A 5043-nucleotide genomic window follows, 5' to 3' on the forward strand; every position below is an offset into this window, starting at 1 on the left:
TATATATATACACACACAGAGGGAGAGAGAGAGAGAGACAGACAAAATAGCAATAGAATATATGATGGTTGCTATTTGCAATCTTTAGTGATAGGAAGTCCTAAAGGGTCAAAGTAAACCTGCAGAGAATTTATGTAACACAGGCATTCATCGTGTGTGACAGCATTTAAAATGAATCACACTGGCACTACTGTATGATAGTAATTACTTTAAATATAATGTTGCTGTACCTGTTGAAGGTTAGCGGAATGCAGCAAAATAACGCTATGCACCATGTGCTACGACAGCACTGTGTTGAACACATCCATAGTGCTCATTTATATGAGTAGTTATGCAAATCAAAAAGCCCATAGCATGTAATGGGGAAACTGAATGTGACTGTGAAAGCTTAACTGATATGGGCAAATTATATTTCTTATTTTGCTAATTATGGGCAGTGTCAACCTCAGTGCAGCGAATAAACGAACAGAATGACAGTTGAGTTCAGACTACAGAATGTGTCATGTGTGGTTTAATATGTACTTCAAATCGTAGATCTTACATGCTGTTGCCTACAATGTTTGAAAATAAGCACAAAAATTACCAAGTGCAAATCCATGCGTGGATGTTTCCTGTATCCCTCATATTATAACCTGCTTAAATTAGGAGAGCATACAGTAGGCTAGATCTATCTGAAAACATCTGTAGGACATGGAGTACCCTGCCCTATAGCAGTTTTTTTTTTTTTATCCTGTTTGTAAATCTAAATGGTTTACATATCCTAGAATGACCAAATGGCCAAATGTGGAGTAAATTTAACATTAACAGTGTTTCAAAGTAAGTACTTACAACCAAGGCAATTTTCCTTATAAACTATTATTGGTTGATTTACATAATAATAAACTATTATTGGTTTGATTTACATATTACAAATTAAAAAAAAAAAAAAAACATGGCAAGCCTTGGTAATGAAATGCTGGTAATACAATTAATTCTAACAAATATTAACTGAAATTTATTGAGATCCTGCCTCGGGGTAGCTCCAAAACAGAAGTTCAGTTTTGTTAGCAAAGGATTCAATTTCTTCTGCTTGCATCAGATGAAAGAGGCTAAACTCAAGAGAAGGATTCATTTGCTTATTTAAAAAACTAACTACTAAGATACTTGAATCTAAAAGCAAGTCTAGCTAGTTAGAGAAGAACATAAGTAATTCTGTGTCTTTTGAATTTTCACAATCCTTTAATTTTCAAAGGATATGTGTTGAACTGGAATTAATGACTTAGCTTTAGTGATTTTGCAAATAGCCATATGGAAGGTAGATTGTACTTAATTCTTGATAATTATGCTACCATATGTTTTGTTTTAGTATCTTTTTATTTAAAACATAAAAATTGATAAATACAAAGCTGTACAGCTCCACAATTATATTGCACCACTTCTAGTGTATAAGAATTGGAAATCAAGGTTTCAAATAAAACAGTAAATATAATAAATGTGAACAGATAATGGCTGTATTCAATGCTTAATGAGTACCAGGTCCAGTCTGAAAGACATTTAAAAAAATGTATCTATTAATGTGAAGTAGATAGATTCATTTACAAATGTCCCAGTTGAAGAATTTCAGCAGAACTACATTCAAGCGCAGTCTTTTTTTCTGAATATCCCAAAAGCATGTAATTTCATTACAAATGCATATGCATTAAAATGAGGTGTTATATAAAAATAAAAGACAAAAAGTGATGCAGAGACATTCAGAAGTGGTGTAGAGAAAGAGAGAGACTGGTGTTTTTGTAAAATCTGTTTAACAAAGCCCTGAATACCACCAGATTGCCCCTTCTTAATTCATGTCAATTCTTAAACAGAAAATTGTGTAAATGCACAATGTTACTGTTTATTTTTTTTCCCTGCAGTCAAAAAAAAACATGCTTTGGAAAATTGTATATGCTGTAAATCAGTACTATTTATAAAACATGTAATATGTAATGTACATGTACATATGTTTTATGTTTTTATTGTGCCAGGTACTCTGTATGTATGAATTATTTAGATAAGATAAAACAACTATGTTTTTTACGCCACTTTGCCAACTGAATGATGCTGAAGTACTATGTAATAAAACAAAGAAACGATTGTGTGCTTTCATGTGTGTGTTTTAGCTTTTGGGTTCACCACACTCAGGTAAAAAAGTCCACAGTATATGGCTACAAACACACTAGAAATGAATGCTTTTTGAAGCCTGGGAAAATCCAGGGTTTTTGTCACAGCTAGGAAAGAACTGTTGAATATTTCATCTTAAGGTCTTGCACAAGCGATGCAGAGGTTATTGAGCGAGACAGCCACGGTCATTTTCTAGCAACTTTGAGGCAGTGCTCGCCAGACCATCGGAAGCTTGAGCTTCTGCTACGCGTGGCTTAAAATTCGGCAGCTTCCTGCAGCAGCGCTAATGCCCTCACCTCTCTGTGAGAGTGACATCATTATGCAGAATTATTCTGCCATCCTGTATGAGACTGATTAGCTCAGATGTTCCGCTGTTATTTCCCCTCCAGTCCTTGAGTCACTTCTCTCCGAGGCTCCTCTGTTGTTAGACAGCATTACCTTCTTTCTGCTCCACTACAATCGCAGACTCTCGGAGCCGTTTTGTGCGCCGACCTTTTTTATACACAACAGCACTCGGTAGATTTCCTCGTACTTTATGACTCATAGGACCAGTCACAGCACTCCCTTGTGCCATTTTGTTTCCCTGGAACGGATGCGTGTGATTTCTGCACCCGCTACCTCTATCCCACAGCGCTAAAACATGGTCTTCCTGCTGTCCGCACTACTGCTGGGCGCCGTGTTTAATCACCTCTCCCTGAACCTGGACAACCCGGATGATGACTACCGGGCTCATGTCCTTGTGAGAAATGAGCCAAACAACTAACGTCCACACTTATTTCCTTGTACATACATTGACATGCAGCATTTGCATAAAGCCTTTGTTATATAAAAGCACCAAATTGCAACATTTTATGAAACATCGTGTTTCCTCTGAGCGTATCTTGCCTGCAGACTTATGGACCATCTCTTTACAAACACCCACGTACAGCGCTGCCTCGCACAGCCAGAATAATGCAGGGTTAAACAAATGCCTGGCTACCCTCAGACAAAAGCATTCTCTGCAATCTGAGCATTGTACCGGCCTAATCAGGGTTTCGTATTCATCAGAATCAGAGCATTATCTTAGTCATCTTGTTTGTTTGTTGATCACAGTCTCACGTTCCGAGGATGGATTCTATATTGGGGATGCAATTAACAATCCAGGCATCTCATTTGTGCCGTCTCATTATCCTTTTTGTTTGTTGCCTTTCTTTTTATTTTCCTCACAAGGTCGGGGAAATTCACAAGAGAGTGATGCAGGAAACTGCAAAACACAGACACGCGCAGGACTGTCAAGCTGTTAAATAAAGTTTAATTAACACTTCCATTCTCTTAGAGCGGGTTTTTATATTACTAAACGAAGATGAGCTCCTGGATAATTTCACCCTCATTATTATAGAATGAAAGGAAAGTCTGTGTGGCTTCAAATGGCGAGAGAAGCATCTGAATTAAGGACTGTAAACGATTAAATCTAGCTTCGATTTTTATTATATACCGTCTGTGGTGTGTATTAAAATCTGACCTCAACTTTGTACTTTTTCTTCATAAGCACTACTTGGCGCTCTTAAAGTGTTCCCTTAACAGAGAATCCCGCAGTATGTCAAATAAATTGTCAAGAAAGTTATTGCTAACCTCAATAAGAGCGGATCTGACAGTAGCAAGCTTATACATTTCATTGCCTGAAGTCTCTGCATGAAATATTAATAGCATATAAAGAAATATCAAATACTATAAACATCGAAACACAATCAAGAATCAGTGTTGCATGGCTAATGAATATGAAAGCAATAAGCCATGATAGGCCATTCGTTTTACTACAGAAGACGTGTTCTTTGACAGCACATGAACTAGAGTGCATAAAATTCTTTTACCCATGTTAAATCACTGTAATGCACTGACTCAAGTGACAAGAGTTACATTTATGATTAGTAATTACTGGAATAAACAGTTTTTCCACCATGTAGTTGATTATAGTAACAGTAGGTGGTTTCCAATTGCCCAGCAATTTAAAGCAGTAATATACAGCACTACATACGGGAAGGGATTGCAGATTAAATGTATAATAGGATATATAAATATTCGTTTTGGTAGGGTCTGTGCTAACTTGAGTTTTGTAAAAATGTTTACTCAATCAGAATTTACAGTAGTATCTGAACTATCAGTTTTATAATTCTGCAGTTTTATAATTCCAGGTGAAAAAAATCACACAGCAAAAAAAATGATGTATGTTATATTGCTAGTAAGTCTCATAAAAATGTGCATAGACTATGACTGTAAATGCATTTGCAATTTAAATAAGGTTGGTTTATAATGATCAGATATGAGATCAGATCAGCAGGACCCTGAAGTTAATCTTTGCAGCTTTTTTAGGATTTGTTAGAAAGAAACATATATTCATTCCTTTCTGCTTATTAGCTTGAATAGACTTTAACTTCAGATAAGTTTTTTAACTAGTTCCAGCAGGCACACAACGTCATAAGACGTTGATATTTGGTCAAATTTCGGTTGCGATGACGGGTGACCAAAATTCAATGTCAATTCAACGTCTAATGTCAATGTTAAATTGATGTCCAATACCGACGTCAGCTGACGTTGATATTTGTTGTTTTTAAGTTGTGTAACCAAAATCCAACATTATGTCAACATCATATTGTCAACCAAACCATTCTCAACCAAAATACAACGTCTGTCTGACGTCATGTCCAACAAATTGACGTTATATTGACGTCCTGTGCCTGCTGAGGTAGTTCAGACTGTTAGTAAATATTGCTGTGTCCAAATTCACATACCTTTTATAGCAAGTTTGAGATCCGTACAAATATTTTTCTATGTGAGAAAAAAAATGTCACACAACAGTCAATCAATGTATATCATACTGCCAGTAATTCCCATAAAATGTGCATGCAGACCATGACTTTAGATGCTTTT

The sequence above is a fragment of the Sinocyclocheilus anshuiensis genome, unplaced genomic scaffold (genome assembly GCF_001515605.1).
Source record: "Sinocyclocheilus anshuiensis isolate Anshui unplaced genomic scaffold, SAMN03320099.WGS_v1.1 scaffold976, whole genome shotgun sequence".
Classification (NCBI taxonomy): Eukaryota; Metazoa; Chordata; class Actinopteri; order Cypriniformes; family Cyprinidae; genus Sinocyclocheilus; species Sinocyclocheilus anshuiensis.